The following is a 25,462-nucleotide window of genomic DNA, read 5'->3' as shown; positions in this document are numbered from 1 at the left end:
TGAATGAATAAATAAATAAAAATAACAGCTTTATTGAGAGAGAACTCACATCCCACACAGGTCACCCATTGCAGGTGCACAAATTCAGTGTTTTTTAATATAGTCACAGATACGTGCAGCCGTCACCACAGTCAATATTTCCATCACCTCAAAAAGAAACCCACACCCATTAGCAGTCCCTGTTCCCCTCTTCCCCCAGCCCCTGGCAACCACGAATCTACTTTCTGTCTCTATAGATTTCCTTATTCTGGGCGTATCAAATGAATGGAGTCCTATAATAGGTGGTATTTTGTGACTGGATTCTGTCACTTGGCTTAAACCAAGTACATTTTTTCAAGTTTCATCTTTGAAGGCAGAAGACTCCTGGCTCCACAGCCACTTCGCTGTGTGAGTTTAGGCAAATGGCTTGACCTCTCTGAGCCTCGGTTTCCCCATCTCATTACGGGGAGAGTTCCAGTGCTCACTCGCATAAAGCTCACTGGGTTAACACATGTGAAGGCTTCAAGCTCTGCCTGGGACAGTCTTCAGTAAACGTGATTTCTTACCATTTTTCTTGTCCTGGCTGTCCCTGAAGACGTTTCTAGCTCTGTTTGGGGGGCCCCGCCTCTCTGTTTTCATTCCCTTAGCAAACATTTACTTCAGTCTGCACAACTCTCCCCACAGGGGCTGCACCTGTGTCCCAGGGAACGGGGCGATCCTGCGTGGGCCTCGCAAGTCCTCATCCACCTGCACGCCACCCCTTCTCCCTGGGGCAGCCTGATGGCCCCTCTCTGGGCTCTGAGGTTCACAATAGTTCTGGGAATGTCACCTGGAGGGCCTCCCCTTTGTACCCTCAATATTTCTACTCCCAAGTTGGGACAGGGTAAGTATAACCACGGCCCTTGTTGAAAGGAACCACGCTCCTACTTGCTGACGTGCAGTCATCCATTCATGTTAATAGTGTTAACTGTAAAAATGACAGAAACATCTTTAGAAAGGCCACAGGATAAAGGGAACTACATCCCTCAAGCCTGAGATACTTACTGACTTCCTTCTGGGGTGTTCTTTTCGTCTGCAGGTGGGTAGAATTTTATGAGACCAAGTGGGGAGACTCAGAATGTGGATTCCCCCACCGCAGAGCGCTAGAGTGGCACTTCCGTGTAGCTGCACGTTTACACTGGGACTGTGGTTTTTTGTGCGTTTTTATGTCTTTTCCATGTCTGGGTTTCTCTCCCCTGAGAGACTGTAAACGTCTAAAGATCAAGAACTGTGTTGTCTCCTTTTATAGGAGTGTGTGTTTCAAAAAGAAAGAAAGAAAGAAAGAAAAGGAAATTTTTTAAAATGTCTCTTATCTATGCCTGCGACGTTTTCTTACTGATGTGACGACCTGGTGTCTCAGGAAATGGCCTGGAAAACATTACCCTGCCCCAGCCGTGGCTTAGTCCTCATGCCATCTGGCGGGGTCTTTTGTCCCCTGAACTACCTGTGTTGTATGAGATGACAGGAAAATGCATCAGTGGCCGGCACAGGGCCGAGAGGCAGAATTTCTCTGAAGCTTCAGGATTTTGTTTGCTTGTGCTGCATCTCCCATATTGAGATTATTTGGAAATCCTATTGAAAATAAAAGTTTCCTCCCTGCCATATGGGAACTTTGGGATAAGAATCCACCCTCTATTCCAGGCTTTTGCTTTATTTCAAACAGCCGGAGGATGAGGGAGGAAGCATCTGATGTAGGAACCAAGGCATCGTCATGGCCTGAGACGGGGCTGTAATTAATAAAGTGGCCAGTGGTCACTGAGTGCCTCCTGTGTGCCAGGCTCTGCTCTCAACATCGATGTGTAGTGTTGTCTCATCTCATCTTTACAAAGCTTTGTGAAGAAAAGATGCTTGTTTACCAGTAAGGAAACTGGGGCACAGAAAAGAAACACAATCTGAAAGTCCCACAGCTAGTGACAGTGGAAGCCGGATTCCTGCCCCACCAGCCTCACCTGAAACTGCAGAATAACAATATTGTTTTCAAGTTTCAGTCTCTCTGGTTTGAACCATCCCTCATGGTGGGCAAAGCATATGGCGCCATTTTCCCACCAGAACCTGATAAGCGCCATTTTGACGTCAGGAGCATGTCCCAGAGGCCCAAATCTCCAGGGGGTATAGGTCCAGGCCTTGGGTGCATCAGTTCCTAATCTCTTGCATTGATTGCTTCTTTCTTAACACTAAAAATTAAGGGAAGGAACTTCCCATTAAATCGTTACAACAGTCCCACGGCATGCAAGCAGTCACGTCCCAAGAGAGGTCAAGAGATGCTCTATGATTACATCAGGTTGGGAAGTAGCGTCCCCCGCTTAAAGCATGCAGGACACATTTGTGGGCCAATTGTTCTGCGTACTTGGTCTAGCACAGGACGTCTGTGAGTGTGAATAGGGGAACATATGTCTGTTTTCCCAGTGAAAGCTGGCGCTCCCTTCAATTCATGATTGTAGGTGACAAACCACAGTAGTGTGTGACTTTGTCACCTATGGGAATCACAGATATTCTCCTCCTGTTGCACATGTCTCAAAATATCATTTATATTCATCATTACTTTGAAATTATGATAGTTTTAAACATGCCACTAGACTTTAGTATTTAATACACTAATAAAGAAGACATTTATTACGTTAGCATTTTGTTTTTTTGGTATGTTGGTAACTATACTTAAATGTAACTGGTTTCTTTTATCATCCTACGTTCTTTATTTTGTGTATTCAAAAGTATTATTCTGAAACGGAGTCCACAGGCTTTTCACCAGGCTGCCGAAGGTGCCCATGGTCCCTGGTTACCCTCTACTGACGGTTTCCAGGAAAGTGCTTTGGAGGATTTGAAGATGGGAAATGCAGGGGGAGTGACTTGCGCGCACACGCGCACACACGCGCACACGCGCACACGCACACACGCGCGCACACCCCCTTGCTGAGAGTGTGGAGTGGGCCTTTCCCTCTGGAACCAGAGCCCCTGCCAGGTCCTGGCAACCTGGTTCTCTGGGCCTCTCAAGGAATGAGAAACACTTGTGACTCACAGCAAAGACACTGCTTCGTTGAAGCCAGAGAAACACGATTTATTACCAGCATGTTTTCAGTTCCAGGCGATGCCTTGAAAAGGTCAGCTTATATGAATATTTAGAAAAAGCAAGATCATAAAATAAGAGGGATTTGGTATTTGGGTTTTTTTTCCTTTGCCGAAGAATATTCCGGCTCGCTCTTACAATGGGCAAACCCAGCACTCTTTACTTGACCTGCATTTACTCTTTAAGAAGGAAGATGTTGTAGAGCGGCATTTGGGGAGAAGATTTATGATGCAGGGGGTTTTATAGCATTTGAAACTAGGGCAGCGAGCCCTAAACATGGGACCAGAGGCCTCTTGCCATCTAGTGTCCAGCGAAGACGGCAGGTTAGGAGAACATGTGTGCGCTGGAGGTCCTGCTCAGTGCCTAATTGTTCCGTATTTGTTTCAGCTGATGGCTACTCTTTTCATTAGGGGCTTTTAACTGGTGAGTCATCTTTTGAAAATACGAATTTGATGCAGCCGTTCTTTCTTTAAAACCTCCTCTGGCTCCCCCTTGCCAGAGGAGAGAGTACAAAATCCTTAACCTCCTGGCCAGGCCCTCTAAGCTTTGACTGCAGCTTTCCGACTAGCCTCATGCATCAGCCTCTCCCTCCACCTCCTCTCCCACCCCGTCCACACAGCAGAGGGGACTTACTGTATTGTAGTGTATGGTGAGCTTGGCAGAAGAGTAGTAAGCTAGGGTGTTTATTCTTTATTTCATGTAGTAATTGTTTTTAAAACGACTTAATATTTTTATGTTTAGTGGGGTGGGTTTTATTTAAACCCCCAGGTTTTCGGCTGGTCTATAGTCTTCATGGTTTGTGTAACCTTGGGGTACGTTCTTTGCAAAATCCTGGGTTGACTTTTGAGAAGATGCAGATTGGACATTTGGAAGCAGTTATGTATCCTGCTTCTTCTGTTTCCTTTTATAATCGTATCAGAAAACGGAATCATAATGTGCTTACTTCACTTGCACAGTCTCTTATTGTCAGGCGTTCTGCTCCCAGTGTCTCTGATTTTCACTGTCCCTCTCATCTTGCGTTTTTCTGCCGTCTCCCCTCTGTCCCAGATCTCTTGCACGGTGAATGTGTTTTTTTTTTTTTAATTTCATGCAATCAATATTTCTGGATGCCTACTGCTCACCAGACTCTATGCCAAGGGCCAGGCGTGGAGTGTGGAGGAAACAGCCAGGCTGCTTGTCAACCTGTGTTGACATGAAAATGTTTGTAGCTTTGCTTGGTTCGGCTGGTTGTTAGCTGGTCTTACTATTATTATTGTCATCTTCGCTGATTGGTCCATCCATCTGCAGTGAAGACTTCTGTTCAACACAAATAGAAATCCAGTGACCATAAGATATTTTGGGGTATGAATTACACTCACCTTTCTGCTCAGGAACTCCCTCTGAGGGCACACAAGTTTGCCATTGGGTACATCCATCCATTGGATGAAGTGTCCACGGAGGGGTGGTCCCCTGCTTTCCTTAATTCTCCCATGACGTGGTAAAGTATCTCTTTGGCATTTGTTAGCCACTGTTCCACACTGAACTGTGTCTCCCCAAAACTGGTATGTCGGAGCCCTAACCCCCAGGATCTCAGAATGTGACTATATGTGAAGATATGGCCTTTAAAGATGCAGTTAAAGTTAAGTGAGGTCACAAAGGTGGCCCTTAATCCAATCTAACTGACGTCCTTAGAAAAAGAGGCACTCTAGACTCACAGAGACACACCAGGGATGTGTGCAGACACGGAGGAAAGACTGTGTGAGGGCCCAGCAAGAAGGCTGCCATCTGCAAGCCAGGACAGGGGCCTCAGGAGAAAGCAGAACCGCTGCAACTTGACCTTGGACTTCCAGCCTCCAGGACTGTGAGAAAATTCATTTCTGCTGCTCAGGCCACCAGACTGTGGTATTTTGTCATGGGCGCCCTCACTGACCGACACAGCCACCAATCCTATTTTGAAGGATTCCGCTTTGGAGCAGACGCCTATGTGAGAACAGGACCTGGAGTCCTCTCGTGTTTTGTAAATGAAGAAGCCGAGGCAGAGGAGCCCCCAGCCCTTGACGCAGTGGGGCCATGACAGGGACAGGCCTGAGGGGGAGCCGCCTCCACGGAACCCCCAGCCGGGGCCCCTGGGGGTTCCCGGTCCAGGTGCTTCCAGAGCTGTGCCAGGGACCCGGAAGGATGAGGGGGAAGATGCCGGCAAGAGGGCACCCAGAATCCTTGGAGCAGTGATTTGGGCCTCGCTCAGGAGTGTTCCTTCTCTTTCCCATGGATCTTAACAGACCATCTGAGAACTAAATCTGAAGCCCTTTCTCTAGTAAAGCCACGTGACGCGTGCGTCTAGCACCCACGAGTGAAGAGCTGGAAACGTTCTCCCACGCCAGCTCTGCGGGTTTCTGGCTATTTGCGCTTGGGTGTAAATGCTCACATTGTATTTTCTGTTCCTGCCACATTTAATGCTTCAGCTTGAATGCAGCTTTATCACTGCTTCAGGAATTTTCTACTATTTATTTATAAGTATTAAAATTCTGGACTCTTCTCCCACCAGGAGGGCAGCCCCATGGAGTCCAGTAACCTCCAGGGCTGGACGGTGGATGCACCCAGGCTGGTTTGAAATGTGCTGACAGGGTCCAGCTGCAGCGCTGGATGGAGGGCAGAGGCGGGCGGGAGGCAGGGTCACTCCAAGTCATGCACGCCACAGGAGAAGCAGGCCCAGGCGGAAGGGAGCGGGGTGGTGGCCATCAGTATCTCAGGTGTCACGGGCAGTGCAGCTCAAATCCAGTCTGTTCTGAGGCCCGTTGGCTTTTCCCAGGTGTTTGCTGAGACCCTTCTGTGCTCCGTACTCTTTGTCTTCCTGGTCCAGGGGCTGGAGCTGGAAGCGGTGGTGGCAGAGGCAGGAGGAGGTTTAAAGCACAGGCCTTCCTCTGCAGCAGTGCAGGGTGTAGAGAGAGGGGCCCGTGCAAACACCATGACCAGCGTAGGATGATGTTTGACCAAAGGCTGAATTCAAGGTGGGCTCTGCACGAGGAGTGGCCAGGTCTCTGGGGGCTGGAGTGGGGAAGGCAATCTTTTCCTGGGGGTGATAGGGTACATTCCTGTTGAGCTGCAGGGACTTGGAGGCTTTGGGCAAGAGGACCTTTGGTCACTTCAGGGATTGGGGTGTGGTTCTGGGCTCCTTCTCCACCCAGGACCCCCACTGTGTGATTGAGACTTCTTTGGGCCCATAGAATCCCCACAGTGTCCTTGAGGTGGTGTGGCTCTGAAATTCCCTGTTCTTCCTTTAGGGTTGTCACAAGATTTTGACAGGGTCCAGCTGGAATGGGATGGCCAGTGAGAGTTTCTCTGGCTCTGAAGCACAGGAGCGAGGGCTCTGTAGTCAGACAAATGGCTTCTTCCTTGCCTATGGTGACCTGTTGGCTGAAAATCCAAAGGAAATTCAAGGATCCCCACTCCCGTGAAAAAGTGAGGGCTCGCACGTTGGTAACTGCCCCACGGGTTCTGATGCAGGCCTACGGCAGCCAACGTTGCTCTAGAGAGGGCTTATTTGAGTCACTCAGCGGACAGCAAGGCATCTACTAGAAACTCATTTCATTCTTGCCTGTTTACTCTTCATTTAGCGAATTTGTATTGGTGTCTGCTTTCTGCTGGGCACTGGTGCTCCAGCCTAGAGCAGGGGTTGGCAGACTTTTTCTGTAGAGTAAATATTTTAGGCTTTGAGAACCATGTTGTCTCTGTTGCAAGTAGTCAACTTTTGCAGGGCAGAAGCAGCCATAAACAATACAGAAGCTCATGGGTATAGCTTTTTTCCAATAAAACTTTACTGACAGGCATCGAGCTAGGTTTGGCCCACAGACCATAGTTTGCTGCCCACCCTGGACTGGAAATAGAGATGTGAACAAAAGTAGTCATGGCTTCTGTCTGTGTGAAGTTTACACTCTAGGCAAGGAAAATGTAAATTAATCATATAATCACAAACAAATTATAATTATGAACACAGGTGCCTTAAGGAAAGATAAATTCTCATAGCTCTATAAATGAGGATGTGATATATAGTCTCAGATCAAGGCAGACTTCCCTCAAGAGTTGATGCTTTGAACCTGAATGTCCATCAACAGATGATTGTATAAAGAACTTATGGTATTATATATGCAATGGAATAATACTCAGCCCTAAAAAAAGAATGAAATAATGCCACTTACAGCAATGTGGATGGACCTAGAGATTATCATACTAAGTGAAGTAAGTCAGACAGAGAAAAACAAATATCATATGATATCACTTATATGTGTAATCTTAAAAAGAGGATACAAATGAACTTATTTACAAAATAGAAACAGACTCATAGATATGGAAAACAAACTTATGGTTACCAAAGTGTAAAGATGGTTGGTGGGGGATAAGTTAGGAGTTTGGGATTAGTAGATACAAGCTATTATATACAAAATAGATAAACAACAAGGTCCTACTATATAGCACAGGGAACCATATTTAATAGTTTGTAATAATCTATAATGAAAAAGAATATATATATTCATTATGAATATATACATAGCTGATTCACTATGCTGTCCACCAGAAACTAACACAACATTGTGAATCAACTATACTTACAAAAAAATAAATAAAGAGTTGATGCTTGAGCTGGGCTCTGAATCAGCATTAACCAGCTAAAGAGAGAGGAAACAACATGTGGAAAGTCCCTGCGGCAAGAGAATGGAACATTTTGGAAATTGAAAGAAGGCCAGTGGAGTGGAGTGTGGAGGAGAACAGGGAGAGGGGTGAGATGAGGCAGGAGAGGAAGTGGTCCATGCACAGCCCTGGGCCATGCTTGGGGCTCCAATCTACCTGGGACTAATGAGAAAAGCTGTAAGCAGGGGAGACACAGGATCAGATTCGCATTTTGAGAAAAGTCTCTCTGGAGACTGCAACATGAGAACAGAAAAAAGCAAGTGAGGATTCAGGGGAACCAAGTGAGAAACGTGGCACTGGAGGTAGAGAGATGTGGAGATGAAGATTTCAGAAGAGGTGTTGATGGGGTGGGTATGGAGGGAGAGGCTCCTCGGTGTCATATTTGAACAGTTGATTGGTTAGTGGTGCTGTCTGCCCACTGAGACCAGAGCACTGGAGAAGTCCCTGTTGCTTTGTTTTGTTTGGGTCAGAGGAAGGGGCAGGTTGCACTGCCTTTGAGACATTAAGTTGGAAGTGTCAGATAAGCAGATGAGACGTACAGCCTGGAACTCGGAGGAAAAGAGGGGGCTGGAGATAATATGTTTTGGGGAATCATCAGCATATGGAAGGTAATTGAAGCTCTGAGCATGGATTAGAGCATCTGGGGGAAGAGAACGGAGTGAAAAAAAAAGAGTAGAGAGCCTTAGGAAAAATCCTTCAGGAACTCCGATATTTAATAGCAGAGAGAGGAGGGTGATCCTGCAAAATACACCGAAATAACAACCAAGGGAGTGGGGGAAAAAACAAGACTGTTGTGGCATCAAAGCTGAGGGACAGAAATGTTTAAGCAAGGCTTGTGTTCAGCCTGGACACACAGCACAGTGGGACTGACCGCGGATGCCCAGCCGTCATTCTGACTGGCCAGTGCATCCACTGTGATTGGTCAGTGCCCCTGCTGTACCAGCTGTTTAATATCATGATTCTCATCCCTGTTTTCAAGGAATGATCATCAACGCTGAAGGTTTCTGGGATGGCAAAGAAGAAGAGCGGAAACCTCCTGTTGGATTTAGCTACAGGTATATCACTGGTGACCTTAACGAGAGAACCTGAGATGCAGTGATGGGTAGAAGAGTGAGCTGAGGAAGGAATAGGAGGTGGATTAGTCGACAGGAGGCCCAGGCAACCCCAAAGAAGTTTTGCTGGGATGCAGAGGGGCTGAGTAGGACAGACAGAGGGGAAGCTGGATGGGGCTGAGGGGTGGGGCTGAAATTTTCCTTGAAGATGTTCAGTGATGAGAAGGACTTACTTGTTCAGTTCCACTGTATAGTTAGTCGCTTACCAGACTTTTATCTGTCTCATTCACTTACTCATTATTTGATCCAACATGCTTATCTCATCCTTGGGGGAGATGCTTACTATGTTATAAGCACTGGATTCATTTTATTTCCTTCTTTCTTTTTCAACAGGCACTTACTGAGCACTTACTATTTGTCAAGTGCTGGACCAGGTCCCCATGATAGAGAAATAAATAAGATAGAGCCTGTGGGCTTAATAGTTTAGTGCAGTGGTTATCCACCAGCAGTAATTTAATCCCCTTTCCCGCCTTGGAGGACACTGGGAAGTGTCTGGAGATCTATTTGTTGTCATAGCTTGGGGTTGGGTGTGCGAGGAGGGAACTAAGGATGCTACTGGTGTCTAGTGAGTGGAGGCCAAGAATGCTGCTAAACATCCTAATGTGCCCAGCACAGCCGCACAACCAAGAAGCATCCAGTCCAAAATCTGAATAGGGTGAAAAGTGCCTCAATAAATGTGTGCATATGGCGAGCGCAGGCACCAGAGGGTAACCACATACGCACACACGGTGGAGCTGGCCAGGCGGGGGATGAGGGACAGACAGGAGGGGGCATGGTGCACACTCAGAAGCTTCCAGTAGTTCAGGGTGGAGGCACCATGGCCAGGAAGGGCAGAAGTCATGAGAGTCGGGCTAAGGCTACAGATACCAGGCCAAGTATTTTGGATTTTGTCTGTTTAGTGGGAAACCACTAAAGGGATCCAAATGAGACGAAACCAGATTTGTGTTTTAGGAAGATCCTTCTGGTGGCAGCAAGATCAAATAATCCAATAATCGCTAACATTTATTAAGAACCTGCTGTGTCTCAGGACCCTTTTCTGAGTACTTTATTGAATTACCTCGTTTAATTTCCCAGCAGCCCTATGGGGAAGTGCTCTTGTTCCCATTATACTGCTGAGGAGACTGAGGCCAAAGGGTAAAAATCTTGTAAATGGGGGATCCCAGCCTTGACTGATACTCATGCACCAGCGTGAGGTCACCTGCAGTTTTTCCTGTCTCCCACTTTCGGTCTGGGCTCTGGAACCAGACTGGAGCATCTACAGGGTCTCGGTTCATAATTCATCCGTTCCAGCTCTCCCTGCAGCTGCTCCAAAAATTCCATGCCTGTAGCTTTGAGGAGCGTGGCCTTGAAGTAGCCAGTTTAATTCATCCTGATTAGGAGTTCTTGTGTAGCTGTTAATTTTTTAGAGACTTTGTGGCTGCAATGCCCTGTGGAAAGAGAAACATTTGCTTCTGGGAAATCTTTGCTGACTGAGACCTTTATGAGGACCCTGGTAATCTCATATAGCTCCTCCGTCAGGACACCCCACCCACTCTCAAATGTACCTTTTCCCCTCTATTTTTGCTGGGTTGGGCCGGGTGGATTTACACAACTAATAAAATTTAAAGTAGATCTCACAGCCCAAAGCTACATCATTAGCCAGCACAGATCCTGCTTTCCTGGGTTTTAATTACAGTACCTCCTCCTCCCATTAGGAGGGATAGTTGCATGTGACAACTCCTGGCCCAGGACTGACAGACAGAAAGAGCTGGAGACTGAGGCCTGAAGGTGGACGGTACTGCACCCCGAACAGAGGGAAGGAGAGATTTTTGCTGCTCAGGGGGGTCGAGGTTGTGGACAGAGGTGGCACCAGAGGGCTCAGCAGGGCTCCTCCCATTTGGAAAGAAGACGGGAGACCTATCTTCATATTTATGTATGCTTTTAAATCAATGTGTCTTCACTTTTAAAAAGCAGTAGCAAGGTTCTGGCAGGGCCAAGGAGAGGCAAACTGGTCTGGGATCCAGAGGAAAAGCCCTTTAGAAAAGAAAGCTGGTGTCTATGCAGTGGAATTAACCCCAACAGGGGGTTTCTTTGAAGTTAGCTTGTGACCAGTGAGTTCACAGCCCCAAATTACCCCTGCCTGACAGGTGCAGAGCCTAGGCCCGGCTGACGTCACGTGGGGTGTCCCTGCAAGAAGCCATGTTCTCTTCCTGCGCTGCTGGTAGGAATGTAAATTGGTGCAACGACCATGGAAAACAATATGGAGGTTCCTTAAAAAACTAAAAATAGAGTTACCATGTGATCTAGCAATCCCACTCCTAGACATTTTTCTGGAAAAGCCAAAAACTCTCATTTGAAAAGATACATGCACCCCAGTGTTCACAGCAACACTATTTACAGTAGTCAAAACATGGAAACAGCCTAATTGTCCATCAACAGATGAATGGATAAAGAATATGTGCTACACACACACACACACACACACACACACACACACAGTGGGGTACTACTCACCCATAAAAAGGAATGAAATAATGACATTTGCAGCAACATAGAAATGACCTAGAGATTACCTAGTAAGTGAAGTAAGTCATACAGATACAAACACATACCACATATGGTATCACTTATGTGTGGAATCTGAAAAAATGACACAAATGAACTTATTTACAAAATGAAAAGAGACTCAGAGACATAGAAAACAAACTTGTCATTACTAAAGGGGAAGAGAAGGAGGAGGAAGGACAAATTAGGAGTTTGAAATTAACAGATATACACTACTGTAGATAAAATAGGTAAGCAACAAGGATTCACTGTATAACACAGGGAACAGTATTCTGTATCTTGTAATGACCTATAATGAAAAACACTCTGGATTGATTGATTGATTGATTGATTCATAATTGAATCACTTTGCTGAACACTTGAAACTAACACAACATTATACATCAACTATGCTTCAGTTTTTAAAAAGCCAACTGCTGATTTTCAGGCTCTCTCTCCACGTTTCTGTTCTTCCTTTAAGGCTTCCGTGGTAGGACAGAGAATTCACTGGGCTTCAGTTTTCACATCTCCACGATGAAGGATCTGTCAGGCTACAGACCTTCTCTTGTCCCTAGAGGGGTTGATTTCTAGACTAAATTAAGCCTTTGCTAGGATGGCAACTACATACCTGCAGTGCTAAGAAAACTAACTTTACACCCAAATATAAGGCAGTTCCCCACTTTCCCAAACAAAAGGGCTTCAAAATATTTTTTTAACCAACCTGAATATACGTACATTTTTGGAATGCAGTATAAATGAAACAACAAAATGTTTACTTATAATTTGTAATTAATTACTTTAGTTACACATCTTTAACCTTATAAAATATGTAAACTGTTGATTTTTAAATACTGCTTTCTCCCACTTATGTTTCATGAGTCACTATCCAAACCTGTCAGGTACAGTTTCAACTCCAGTGTGTGTTCTGTTCCCAGTGTATTTTTTTTAATCCCTAGAATGGCTCTTTGAGTCCCCTGACAGTTTTGCAGGGCTCGTGTGCCTCACTTTCATCCGTGTTCCTGAGAGAGGGCTCTTTTTGAACCTGCGGATTATGCCCTCCTTTAAAGTGCCATCCCAAGCCACAGGTCCCAATTCCCATAAGCTGGGGCAGTTGTGATTTTTTGTTTCATTTTCCTTATCGGTAAATATTCACAATCTCTTGCAGCAATTAACCATTGCTGAGTTTCTTTTTAAAGTGACTTCTAAAAGTCTTGTTTACAACAACATCCAACACTAAAATTGTGAAGTCACAATCCCAAGAATAACCACTGCATCTGTGTTAACTGAATTAGGTGGGAGGGTGCGCTGTAAGAGGAGTCTTTCTATGGTTGTAGAGTCCATCAGATGATACATTGGCTATATTGAATATAAGGCAACACCCTTTTTTTCTGAGGGATTAAGGGAGATGCAGGAGAAAAGATAGTCATATATTTGGGCATAGACCAAAAATTTTAATTCACCGAATTCTCCTTTAACACCCATCAGCCTATTACACTGCGCATAGGCAGACATGTCCAGTGGCCCCGGGTCACAGAAGGTGGTGCTGCGCCTGCCGGGCCCCGCCAAGAACTCTGGCCACCATCTTTCCCCACTTCCCAAACACCAGTAACTGCAAGCCCCTTCTGGCCACCTTTCTGCCGAACTGCCGCTGGGCTTTTGTGTGGTTTAATGAACATAGAGTCGTTTGGAAATATGCACTGTGCACCACAAAAGGAAATAGTAATATAATCAGAAATTATTATATTCAGGCACTTCAGAACTATTGCTACTATTAATGTCCATTATCACTATATTACCTGAAATGTGTTTAACAGTCACAGGCACTAATCAAGGTGCCTGTCCTGGAGAACGTTCATTCTCTCTGTCTGGATCACACTATGTATTGTGCTGTGACTGTTTTAAATTTTTTTCAGATAATTGGAACCTGCTACTTCATACTTTGAAAAGTAATGTAGTGGGTGAAGCCCTGAGAGGTTCAAAGCCTATGCTTCCATCAGGGAAATAATGCAATTTCCATGCAGAATGATTATAATATTATTCAGTGGTTACATGGTGGTGGGGGGGGGGTTCTGTTTTTGTTAGGCTTTGGAAAGTGGCAAATTGAATTCCATCCAAGTAATCAGAGGTTATGAGTTTCCAGCACAGTATGTTTGCACATGTTGGAGGCTCATTTTCCCACAGTTGTCCCCAGCCCAGTGCCCCTTGACCATTTGCTGGCCACTCGGGACAGATCCGAAGTGCCAAGGAGTTAATTCACTGACAGGAGCCCTCAGCCGATGAGACATAGGAGTTGGCGGCAAATACTACAGCTTCCTCTCGCCTCAGGTGGGACAACTCTGAGACATGCCCTTCTCTGTCCCCCAGAGGTCCCCAGTGAGATTGGCTTTGGTGTCCGCAGTGATGACTTGCTTATTTAGGGCAGTCTCTGTTGGCTTCCTTCACTTACCTGTCTTGCTTCCCCATTCTACCTGAGCTTTCTGGCATCACTCTCCAAATAAACCATTTGTCTCAAATTCTTGTCTAGGTTCTGCTTTCCAAGAGAGGCACACCTGGTCTCCCAGTTTTCCCTTTCCCATTTGGAGAGTACCCAGAGGGCTCTCTGGGTCCCTCTGTCCTGTTTTGGGGAGGATTCATGGCAGCAGCCAGAAGTCTTAATGTTTTAAGGCATCTTCATCCTGAAAGATGAAAATTCTGAACTTTTTTTTTTCAATCAGGAAGGTGATGGATATAATTTATTTCTCCCTCTTCTCTTAATTATTATTACCCCATTCAAGTGAGACAAGGTGATTTAATCCGGGTTGTATTTTAAATGCCCATAATCGATGTCCTCTTTCTAAGCTATATCTATGTGCTCTTAGATAATCTATGTATAATTTTAATAGATTTGTCAACGGCGGCCCTTCTTCATCTAAACAGGCTGCTTGCAGACAGATCACTTAATTTGCGCCTCAGTGTTATGTTTCATACATTGTTGCTGCACGGCCGACAGATAGCAGATGATCCCATTACAAATGCATTCGACACGGCATGGACTGTGGGGAGGAGCAAACTCAAGGTCTCCTACTGTGGCAAGCAGAGTGTGGTCCTGCTCACTCAGAAGGGGTGGGTCCTGGTGATCACGGCACCTGAACAGGTGCTGAGGCTGCAGCCCCCTGCAGTACCCAGATGCTGATGAGAGCCCTGGCTTACCTGCCCCAACAGAGGCTGTCAGTGCCACGCCCCTTCCCCCAGCCTGGGGAGCACCTGCTGACCGTTCCAGTCCCACTTCCTCCTCTCTCTGTGTGAGGGTGCCCAGCGTGCTCATGGGGCAGGCTGGAGGCATTGGGGGACTGATACCCCCAAAGCTCTTGCCGACTAAGGAGAAGTAGGAAATAATGAATAAATACCTCAGCTTCCTTCCTGTCTTGGGGGGAAACTTTAAGATATGTTCTACCCAGTCACTCAGAGGATCCCCAGCAGGAATGAGCCCTGGTTGCCCATAGCAGTCAGTGCCTCCTTGATGGACTTTTCCCTGTCTCCTGTCTCACATCCCTACTCCCTCATGGTGCTTTGTTGGATCAACTCAAAAAAAAAAAAAAAAAAACCCTTGCATCCAAATCAGTGTTTCGGGGTCCTCTTTGGAGGGGAGTTCAATCTAAGATGCGTGTCCTTCTGAACGTCTTCAGGTTGATCTTTCAGGTGTGCTCATCCTCCGGGACCTAGATTAGGGCATGGCAAGGAGCTTCCTGCATCCCAGGAGCTCTACCTCCTCTGACCACCTTCAGCCCTGCCAGCAGAGTTACCTTAGTCCTCATCACCTGAAGCCTTGTGACTTCCCCTGTTTCTCTGCACGTGGGTGTGCGATGGGGTAGATGCCAACTCTGCCAGCTCCTAGCTGACCTGAACATCTGCTGAGAGGTGATAGTGCTCTAGCCACATCCTCAGTTTAGAGCAAAGACCAGAGATGCCTGGCAGGGTGAAGGATGGAGTAGCCAGGCAACACTGAGGGTGCTCCCTTTGGGGGAGAAAAAAGTACCAGAAACCCTTCTTCCAAAGACTGATGTGAGTGCTGACGGATTATTTGTGCCATTTCTGTCTGCTGGGGTAATTGCAAGGCGAGTGCATTGTGTTCCAAAGGAAAAATGTTCTCTAGACGCGGTAATCTTCACCCTGCCAGCTTGTGGCAGAGGGAACCACATCAACTTCTAAATTTTCTCAATGGAGTGAGATGTGTGTAATGTGTAATAAAATATAAACAAGCCTTTAAGAAGCATCTATGTGTTTCTTTTTATCAACCTTTAGATGCGTTAAAGCCAACTACAATTTTATATGAATTCTAGATGATATGTAGTATTTTTATTTGCTACTTCATTGCTAAATGTTTCATATAAAACTGAAGAGGAAAAAAAATACACAGTCCCACATATAAAAGAAGCAGCAGATGGCTAAATGTGACCGTGGGAGAGAAGCAGTGAATGGAGTGAGTTCAGAACGGAGGCTCCCTCACTGGGTATGGCCCGAGATGGAAGGAAATTCACATATGTGGTTACCTGTGTTCATTAGCCATTTGCTTCCACTGTGTTTTAAGTAGGCCATTAGTATTCAGAAGAATCTACAGGTATCTTTGTTATGGCTTTTTTTTATCTTTTAAATGTACATATAAATGAGTATGTATTATTTATAGATGTCTTTGGATTTAGAAACATCGAGCTTGAAAAGTAATGCAGCAAGGAATATTTGATTTACTGCTCGCTGGAAAAGAGAGCAGAGAGAGGAGGACTTTATGCAGGAAAGAAGCCTGGGTTGGGATAAGTTGTTTAACCTTTTTAGGGGACTTTCCTGGAATCTTCAGTTACAGTTAAACTGTAGAGAGATGACAGGATGGAAAAAAAAAAAAAGAACAGTGGCTGGGGAGTTTGGAGGCCAGCATTGTGGTCCTGGCTCTCCTGCTAATCAACTATGTCACCTTGAGCTTGTCACTCACAGGCTCTTGCCTTTTGTTTCCTGCCCGCATCTGAACATCAAGACCTGCCAGGCTGTAGCCCAGCAATTTGGTGCATTTGTAATGACTGCTGTGGGCTCTGGCCGGACTCCCCGGTCACTGGGTTAGTTTACACCAGTGCCGTGAGGTTGGTGAGCGATGGTGCTGTGTTTTTTCAGATGGGACGTGAAGCCATGGTGTGATCAAGCCACTTGCCTACACACATTGGTAGAGATCAGGAAAACAGAATTAGCTTCTCATTCTATTTTCAGTTCCTAGGCTGTTTCTATATTGGCCAAGAAAAGCAGAGAACTTACAGAAATTCCTGGTAATGACTGCTTTCTGCCTGGGTACAGAGAAACTTGCCTGTCTGTGATTTATTTTTAAATGGATAACTCATCATATCTGGGTAAAAAGTACCGTAATCTCCAAAGGCTTCTCTTTCACAATTTTTTTTTCTCCCTGAGCGTATAAAAACAGCCTCAGATCTATTCAAATAAAATAGCTTTCTACTGGGTGACGAAGTAATGCCTCTCAGACCCCCTTGGGGCTGGGAAAGGGTCTTTAGCCGCTGGCCCTAGGGCTTGGACTCAGAGGAAAGATGGAATGAGGGAATAGAAGCTATGAAAGCATCTGCCCGAAGTCCTAGAGTTTGTTTACCAATTGCTGGGGAGGAGGTGGGTGGAGAAGGGGATGGTAAAGGCTGAAATTGTCCCCTTGGAGGAAATTCAGGGAGAGAGCTGGAGGGAGCAGGGAGTGGTAGCTGACCAGTGTCAGACAGACCCAGGCCAGCTGTACACACGGTCAGCGCCTTGGTCAGCCAGCTCCAGAGGAAGCTCCCTCTCCAGCCGTCCCCTGCGTGCTCACTTCTGTGGAGAGGTGGTGGGAGAGAAGGCACCAGCCCTTCCCAGGGCACTGGAGGTATTTCAGGGACACCTGTCCCGTGCCCCGGTGGCAGGCCTGGTAATAGTAATGTTACAGCCACCAGTTATAGGTGCCATGGGGCTATGCCAAGTGCCTTTCTTCCACTCAGACAGTTAACTCGCAGAGCAACCATGGATGTTCAGTCATATCATCCCCATTTTACAGAGGAGGAGACTGAGGCAGGGGTGGGCGTGGAGTGGATGGTTGGCAATGTGATCACTCTGCCATTAACCTTACAGATTTAGGCCCAGGTTAGACCTAGGCCTCTCAGAGGATAAATCTTCCATGCTCCTGATCAACACCAAGCTCTGATTGTGCCGCGTAGACCATGAGCAAGGCTACAGGGTTCAGACTTGGGAGAAGGGATTCCCAAACCTCTCTGCAGCTCCACGCCGAGACCAAAACCCACTGAGTCTCAAAGCCTACCTTGCTTTACCCTGTGAAGCCACTTTTCCCCCATCCCTTCTCTCTAAGGGGCAGGGGAGTCCAGGGCACCCTGAACCCTGACAGCCAAGATGTTGGCCAGACCTGGCAATGGGCAGATGCCGGAACCATGACCTTGTTTGGTAGCTGCCTCTCCTGTCCCCATGCTGTCTCCAGCCCCCTGACATGTATAGCAGTGGGCCCCATAAAGGGCCAATGTGGTTGGCCTCTCGTGTGCTGTGAGCACAGGTCAAATACCCCCTTGAAGAACCAAGGCAAACGCCCCAGAGTCAGTCACCAGGAAGGGGACAGGCCTCAGATAAGAACCTGGAGCAGAGAAGGTGGGAGGGAAGAGGGAAGCCCCGGTCTCTCTGGGCTCTGCTTGTGGGGTCCGGACTTTGAGGTGGGCTCTCACCTGGGTGTCAATTCCGGTGTGGTGGATGTGGAGATGGGGGCTGCCACATGGAGCCAGGATGGGCCTGACCAGGCCCGTGGACCCTCCTGGAGAACAGCTGGGCAGCCAGCTTATCCGGCCGCATTCTACTTCCTCTTTCCACTGCTCTCACTCACCTCCTGGCCCGCTGTTCTGTTTTACTCCCTAGGACTCTAGATAAGTCTTGTTCAAATGTTATAGCCTGGCCCCAGGAGTGTGGGAAGAACCAAGGGGAGAGACTTGTCCACATCTGAGTCAGAGTTGTAAGCGGCAGCGTGGTGGGGGGGACGGCCCCACCCACACGGCGACCTAGAAGGTGCTGGAGAGGGGGGTACCGTGTGTCTCGGCACCGGGAAGGAGGGGGCACTGTACCCACCGCACTCCCGCCCGGCAGCGTCAGCAGCTGGCCTTCGCATCAGTGAATTAGGGATGCCGGCGCCTGTCCTGCCTCTCCTGGGGTCCGCGCGGCCATCTAATGAAGGAGAGAAGATGCAGAAACACTCCAAAGAGCCCACGGCACCAGGCAAATGTGAAGCGTCATCATGAAAAGCTTAAATTTATGGGTCTAAAGGAGAAGCAACATCTGGGAAGGAATTATTGCAATTTAAAGGGAGGATGCAGGCCTGTTTATAAGAGCGAAATCTGGAAGCGATGTCTGATTTTTTTTTTAAACTGGTTTGTATTCCAATCATGAAGCTGTGGTGTGAACGTCCAGATGTTCGAAGCAAAATTGGAGAAAATGAGTTGAGTCTTAGAGGCGTTTTCCTTCCATCAACAGAGCTTTACTGAGCAGCTACTACGTGCCAGGTGCTACTACACGCTGGGCTCACACCTAATGCCACTGTGGCTGAGTCCGTGTAACAGGCCTGCGGGCGCCTCTGCCCTTCTCTCCAGCTAACGACCTTCCGGAAGTGCAAGGTCATCCCAGTTCCGGATCCAGTGACAGGAAAATCCCTATTAACTCAGGGAGGGGTGCACTGAGTGGTGGGGCTGAAATGGGGGGATCCTAGTTAATTTAATTACTGGGAGGTCTGCCCTGCAATAATGTTTTGTGTGGGCGGAGTTGATTTACGACTTTTTTTTCTGAAACGTGTGGGTCTGGGTTTCCGGCAGAGCTCTGCCATGGCATGGCTCAAGGTGCGATCAGGCACGGGCACCCCGTTGTCCGTATCTCCCCATTCTCCTTGCCCAGACCAGCCGAGAGGGACCAGGAGACAGGCCATTACGAAGCCTCCTTGGGTGACACTGTGCCCTTATCTTGATACTCTCCAGTGACTTTTCTCAGAAGGGTCTGTACTCCAGAGAGTGCAGGAAAAACTTCTGGGGGGGAGTTTTCAGTAGGAGAAGGGGTGAAGGGGGGAGGTCCAGGAAAGGGGAGCAGGTGCATGTCTGGTCACAGAAGTGGAGGAGAGCTGGGGGTGTCTAGGGGCAGGAGACCCGGGCAGTGGAGGACACTGGGAAGAGCCTCTGGTCCGGGAGTGATGGGACCAGTTCTGGGACTAAGCATATTTCCTCCAGCACCAGCGGGGCCACTGGGAGGCTGTTGCTGTGACCCAGGTGAGAGGTGGGGAGGCCTCGCCCCAGGCAGTGGAGATTGGAGAGAACTGTTCTGAGCAGTGCTGGGGGTGGGGGCGGGGGAGTGCCAGGCCCTGAGATGAGGATCCAGCAGTGGCAGAAGTAGGGGAAAGTCAATCACAAACACATGCATCTCAGTTGGGCAGGGGTAAAATTGATTACTGAAGTGCGGAAAGTGCAAAAAATCGTCAGTGTATCAGTGGTGGTGCCAAAGCTCCACCGTACCTGACAGAATCTTACTCCTTAGAATTGAATTTCTCTCATTGGAAAGAATTGAATTTAGTTTTTCTCTTGTTGAGGGGGAGGTGGTGAAATGAAAAACAAAACCAAAAAAAAAAAAGATTGGAAACAATGAGTAATAGTAACGAAGAATCCAGGTGAGCTGCCTTCCTGCTGACAGAGGTGTTGTGGTAGGTGTAGGGGGCTCCCTGTAGCTTCTCTACTGTAGGAGGATCTGCTCAGGGTGAGGGGGTCACTTCGGAACCTGACCACCTCTGGGGCATCTGGAGGCTGCTGAGAAGTGGGCGATGGGGTTGAGGGGGTAGCCATTTGGGTTGTAGGATTGGTTTGGGCTCACCAGGACCTGACTGGGGTGCAGACACCCACTGACATCTGTGCGTTTATTCAGCCCAGGGTGGTGACTACAGAGAAAACACAGGACAGCTCCAAGCTTCTCGTTGCTTGAGGTCCCAGGAACAAGGGGGCCAAAATTCAGAACAAAGATGTGGGTTGGGAGGCACAGGTCTAGGGTTCCAGGTCTGGCTCCCTCCCTCCCTCACTTGCTATGTGACTTCAGGTAATTCTTATTTTCCGTGAGCCTCAGTTTCCTCACCTGTAAAATGGGAGTACTAATAGTAACGTATTCATAAACTTGTTAGAGAAGACAGATGAGAAACTGTGAATGACTAGCTTTGTGATCGTCGAACATTATGAAAGTATTGTTGTTATCCCTCAATCACAAGTCATGGTCTCTGAAGATCCTATCTTTCTTTGAAGAACACGCACCCGTAGAAAAGCTTGCCAGGCGGTGCCTCCCTACTTGGAGAATGCATAATGGATCTCATCAATGGCCAGTTCTGGCTCCTTAATGGAAAGAGGAAGCCTCTGCGTTGTGCTGGGTGGGCTCTCGGACCGCGCGCCATCTTTACATCTTCAATCTCCCGTTGTAAAAGCAGTGCCTTCCGGACCCCTCAGTCGAGAACCTGATGGATAAACACTCAGAGAGAGTGTTTATTTTGGGGGTTGGCAAGATGCCTGCAGGCTTTGGTGAACCCATGGTTGATATTATTAATGGCTGGCCTGTTTTTCTCTCATAAAAGAAAGAGAGTGTGAATGAGAGTTCCCCTTGCAGGATACGTACAGAGCAGACATCCCAGCCGGTGCCTGGTGTGCAGTGGGGTCCTGCACCTGGGCTGACAGGACTGTGGGTGTGGGAGCTGGTTTCCTCCCTACAGTGTACAGCCTCCTGTTCTTCTGCTTTTTTTCTCGCAAGGAAGTTAGAATCCTCTTTCCCAGTTGTCTGTGGGGTGGTGAGCTACCCACGCACTGGAGTCGTAATTGGTGTAGCATGGTCAAGACCCAGGCAGGGCTGCTCTCTTATCCTGCCTCAAACGGGAGACTCCCTGATTGGTTTCTCCTCTCTTAAGGCAGTTTCTCTCCAAAAAGTTGGTATCTTTTATAAGTAAGTTAAAAAAAAATCCTGGGCCCCTTGTTTATAATTCTCTTGGCTATCAATTTGGCTCATGTCAGAAACCATCTTTATTTACAGACTTTGAGTTGGAAGGGGGCCCCAAAAATTTCTTTGAGTTTAATTTTGAGGCTCTCCCAGCATTTAGGCAGTTATTTAACCCAAACAGCCCATTCATGGGTCTTGATTTCATATTGGCCTTTATGCCCTGTCAAACTCAGTTAGCATCTCTTCAGGGCCTTGAGAAGGTAAAGGACTTAAGACCAATTTCACAGGCATTGACTTATTACCTACTGTATTTTTTAAACTAAAGTGAAAAGTCCCTCATCTTTTAGAGACTCATCCTTTCTTAAGCCTGGAAGCTGCCCTTTGATGATGAGATAAGTGGGAGAGAAAGGATCAGTTTGACCAGCACTGTCAAAGGTCAAGTCCAGAGGTGGTACCTTCATCTCCCCTGGAGACGGAAAACCATGCCTACCTCTCTGTGATTTCCTGGGTTCTTCCCTGAGATTCATTTCTCCCAGGCCATGATCTTGGGAAATTTAAGGTTTTACAGTGTTATCTTGGGAACAAATAATTACTAGAAATCAGTTTCTAGTCATTTATTTTAAAATCACTTTAAATATCATGCATCTCCTTAGAGTAGAATGAATTTAGGTGCATGAATATAGCTTCTAGGCCTCCTAAGAAGAAAAGATAGTAAACGAAGGGTCCATTGTGTACCCCCCTGTGAAGGATGTCGTAGGCCAGAGATTCGAATATTAAGATAATGTCTGTCCTCAGGATGCCCAGGATTTGAGTGCAAGGAGTAGAGGTTGGGTGGGAGGAAGAAGAGCAAGAAGAGGAAAGAAATGGAATTACTGAGACATGAGCTAACACCGAATATGAGCTGAGAACAGCTAGAAACCCCTCAAGGGAGGAGCATCTGGTTGGGATGGGCGAAGATGTCATGAAGGAGGTGTGACCGGCCCTGGGACTGTGAGTGGGTGATGGCAATACTGAGATGCTGATGCTGAGAATGGTACTTTAAAACTCTCTAGTTTTAAAAATGGAAAATGAAAGTTCATAGAAATTAAATAATTTAGCTGGTGTCACAAAACCAAGAGCCATGTTAGAATTCTAGTTCAGATGGCTGATTCCAAAGTCCTGCTTCTAACCATCTCTGATAATATATTCGTTAGGATCCTGATAGGAGCAGACACATTCAAATGTGTAATTTGAAGAGAGTTCAACGAAAGGGCTATTCACAAAGGTGTAGACACAGTAGGAAGAGACCACGGCAGGGCAATACCCCAGGGCTCATAATGGGGTGGGGGGAGGGAGCTGTTCCTGGAAGGCAGAGAGGGAGCTATGTGGAGCCTCCACCTACCCATCGCCAGCCAGAGCCCTGACCTTCAGTGGAGGGTCACAGCCATCCCATGAAGACAGTGCAAGGCACTGCAAGGAGGAAGGGAGAATAAACATCCAGCCCCACTCCCACACCCGGGCTCCCACTGGTGTCTGCATTGCCTAAACATAACCAGAAGTCACGGGGTCTCAGAGCTGGAGTGATGCCCTCCGTGCAGATGAAGTAAGCCTCCCAGGACACAGAACCAGATGGGAAGCAGACCTGGAGGAGCAAACAGAAGATCCCCAGCTGTGACGTCACACGTGTCCGCTCACGTCAGGATCTTCTCATAAGCATGTCAGGGAACCGTCCCGAAGAATGCGGCTTTGCGTGGGCTTTTTATTTTTGTTCAGAACTTTGTTTCAGTTATCTCCTCTGGAGGTGGCCTCTGGGGACCACAGAGGAGGAAGGACGAGGCCACTGGCATCAGAACAGTTTGGACAGCCCTGGAGCGTTGGGTCACCTGGGTTGCAGAGAAGGGAAGCAGCCTAACCTGACACTGGCAACCGAGAGGCTTGTCTCAAGAGAATGAGAGCTCCTCCTAAAGCTGGGTGGCCAGGAGCTCGGACTCTCGGTTAGTAGCCTTTACAGTGGCCTGCAAGGCCCTGCCCAGTCTGGATACTCACCTCTCTAGCTCAGAGTCCTACTAAAATCTCCCATGTCCAGCCACAGTGGGGTCCTTGCTGACCCAGGAGCACAGGAGTCATGCTCCCCGACACCTGCACAGCCCACTCCCTCATCACCTTCAAGTGTGCTTGAGTGTCATCTTCCCGTGAGGCTTGTTACCCCGTCCACCCTCGCTAAAGTGCATCACAGCCCGCCACCCACATCCTCTGCTCTGCTTCTTCCCTAGTAACTAGTACTCCCTTCTAACACACTCTGCAATTCGTACTTATTCTTTGAGTTTACTGTTTATTCTGTTTCCACCCCCTAGGAGATGAGCTCCATGAGGGCAGGGATTTTTTCCCCCTGTTTGGTTCACTCAGATTCCCAGGGCTAGAACACTGCCTGGTACGTAGCAGGCACTCCATACACATGTATCAAATGAATAAATGAATGAATAGGTAGGTGAATGAATGAGATCCACAAGGGTCTAAAAATGGACTGACCGCTGTACACTGGACCTCTCCCTTCACCAACATGTATCTGTCAAGGATCTTTCCCAGAAAAACATCGATCGTTTATTATCACCAGTACTGTCAATACTTTGTGGCCAAGGGGATCGATTTATCCGTGGGCTTCACATAAACTTGGCAGAGGAAATGTACTCACGACGTTGGCTCTGTGTCAAAATTAAATGGTGACCTTGGCTTACTTTGCTTCCCTACAGAGGTTATTTCTTAATCATAAAGGAAACATTCTATCCTTGGGGAAAGTAATATTTTTGCCACCTCCAGCTTTACAATGGCTCTTTGATATGGCCCACGTGTCTCTGTCAGCAGCAGCTGAGAAAGCTTGAGTTTGAGAGGCTCCGAGAAAGACCCGTTGCGTCGTCGGAGAGAAGCTCGTCTTAGGGCGGGATTAGTTTACAATAACTTATTTACCTGTCCACATCCTTCATATCACATTAAAGCTTTCCCCTGCTAGCCGGGACTCTGGAGTGCTACGAGGAAAAAGGAAAATCAATTGATAATGATATATTCAGTTTAGAAAAATATATTGACTCGCAGGTAATGACAGTCATGCATTTTTTGCAGTAGAGGATGCCATTTCCTGTCGTGAAGATGGCTTTCACATATATTATATTTGAAAGAGGGAACGAGGAACAGCCCTGCCTCCCCATAATAGATAGCCTTTTTCTACGAGGTATTAAATCTATATTTTTTTAAACCTTCTCTCCAAGGAGCCCATCCTTTGCCTCCTCAAGGTCTTCTTGTCCATTGCGTAAAAGAAGTAATGATTTGTTTCTGTAATTCTAAGGTCTGTGTCCTGTTCCCTTTTCAGCATTAGATTCAAGACTTAAATTTCTTATTTTTCCCCATGTTTGGAATTTCTTGGTTTGGATTAGATGGAAGGGAATGTCATTATTCTCTCTTACTGAATGTCAGTGGCTCTACTCTGGGGATGAGGGCTTTGTGTGTTTGGGGATGGGGGAGCGAAAGCTGGTGTCTACCCCTTGGGGCTCTCTGCTGCCCACTCAGACCCCGTGATCTTGGGGTGCCATGGCAGGGTTTGGGGACCCCCTGTGTGACATCACCTACACCTGGAAATCCAGGATAGGGACTAGCTGCCCCTTAGAGTGGGGACCATCCCAGATACTGGAATTCCAGAGAGAACTTTCTACAAAGATGATACGTTTCCCCCACCCCACCCCACCCATCTCCTGTCTCTCCTGTCTCTCTCTAGACGGCCTGGCCTCCTGGTGATGCTCACACCCTGCTAAGTGTTGGTGGCTATCAAGGATTCTGCATCCTGGGGACGAATCCCGAGCTTGCCAGAGACGGACGGCGCAAGGTAGGTCAGCTCCCTGGAAATCAGAAGGGCATCTTCTCTACCACTGATTGCCTGGGGGAAGTGAGGTCCTCTCACCCTTTTGGTCAGTGAGAGTTTTACCATAGAGGAGGGATTAAGTGGTACCCTGAGGCAAGCTAAGCCATCTGGACCCCAATCTACCTGGAATCCACCCATAAGCATGGCTGTCACACTTTGCTCACCTGGGACTGGGGTCCCACAGGAGGCCGGATATGGGGA

General features: G+C 47.4%; 1 protein-coding gene across 8 annotated transcripts in view; it reads left to right on the top strand.

The window, feature by feature from the left end:
* KLHL29 (kelch like family member 29) overlaps positions 1-25,462 on the top strand; it is a 295,708-nt gene that overhangs the window by 55,828 nt on the left and 214,418 nt on the right. For 4 of the 8 annotated variants that reach the window (XM_072938142.1, XM_072938146.1, XM_072938144.1 and 1 more), the window contains exons 2-3: positions 8,727-8,802; positions 25,118-25,225. The gene's annotated coding sequence lies outside the window, so the exon portion shown is untranslated. Of the gene's footprint in view, positions 1-663; positions 863-5,945; positions 6,070-8,726; positions 8,803-25,117; positions 25,226-25,462 lie in introns of those variants that run through there. The other 4 variants (XM_031684807.2, XM_072938147.1, XM_072938143.1 and 1 more) reach the window with 3 other exon arrangements.

This window comes from Vicugna pacos, chromosome 15 (assembly GCF_048564905.1).
Source record: "Vicugna pacos chromosome 15, VicPac4, whole genome shotgun sequence".
In the NCBI taxonomy this organism is placed as follows: Eukaryota; Metazoa; Chordata; class Mammalia; order Artiodactyla; family Camelidae; genus Vicugna; species Vicugna pacos.
This window is presented reverse-complemented; position numbering and strand designations above follow the sequence as displayed.